This window comes from Antechinus flavipes, chromosome 6, assembly GCF_016432865.1.
Source record: "Antechinus flavipes isolate AdamAnt ecotype Samford, QLD, Australia chromosome 6, AdamAnt_v2, whole genome shotgun sequence".
NCBI lineage: Eukaryota > Metazoa > Chordata > Mammalia > Dasyuromorphia > Dasyuridae > Antechinus > Antechinus flavipes.
Window position 1 is genome coordinate 214,901,541 of NC_067403.1, and position 1,279 is coordinate 214,902,819.

Sequence of the window (1,279 nt, forward strand, 5' to 3'; positions counted from 1 at the left end):
TGACTTCAGGGCTGGTGCTCTATCCATTGAGCCACCTAGCTGCCCCACTATTAATAGATTTTCAATAACCCTAGAAGATGAATGAGCTAGATCTGTAATTGGGTAGGAAATTTGGGAAACCAGTTTTTTGTTTTGTCTTGTTTTTTAACAATTTCAAAGTTGTTCTGCTTTACCAAAAAAAAAAAAAACAAACAAAAAAACCCAACAATCAAAAAAACCCCAAACAAAAACCATCTTTTTCTCATGAAATTCTCCCAGTGATGCTATTCTGAATAAAAAATCATGGAGCATCATGATCTTAAGAGTTAAAATGACAAATAACCCAAAGGACAATGGAAAGCCACATTATAGAGATAAAAAGATTGCAGTAGATTACCCAGTATGGCATGTATGCAAGAAGTGGAACAGTATATATTAGGATTATTTTATTGGCAGCCAGAGGAGATGGGTTGATTATAGAGAATGGAAGTCAAGAGACAACTCAAATGGTTCATGACAATTTCACATCAAGTCACTTGAAGGAACTAGGATGTATGAGAACACATGGATAAAAAAGGCATAAAATGAAGATTGGAAGGATTATGGCCTCTCACTGAAGGGAATAACGAGAAGAGATTAAACCTTGGATCTTTCAAAGCGCCATTCAAAAGAAATTTTAAATGTTTGTAGAATAAATATTCTTTATTCTTGGTTTGAACCTAAATAAGAAGGTTCAAAAACTGCTGCAGAATTTGTATGATTACTAAAGTGCAGGCCTTCCACTGCTAAGGGCTTAGGTAGGTATATTCTTAAAAATTTCAGCTTAATTCTTCCCGGAGCCCACAGAGGTTTCCAGAAAGTATTATCTCTTGGGCATGAAGGGAATTAGAGTTTCCTGCTATTCAATTCCACATCCATGTCCAGGAGTAGTATGAACACTTTGCAGAAGTCTTTCCCCTGGGGCATTGAGGAACCAGGATAAAGATTGGAGAACCACCAGCTTCTTCTTTTGCCATATAGTTTATGGCTAATGTACCAGGTGAACAACTTTGTATCTGGTCTCTATTTCATTTCCCCTCCAAAGAATCCATGATCTTCCATCACCTTTCCATTGACTTATTCCTTTCCCTCAGACGCTTTATCATATAGGATAGGAGAACTTTCCAATGCTTACAACTACTCTTCTCGCTGCAGTATTGGGATACAAACTAACACTTTACACCACCTTCCAATCACTGGCACTACAGATCACATCATTAGCAAAACTACTTTCCACAAGGTCCAAATGAAAACATTAAGA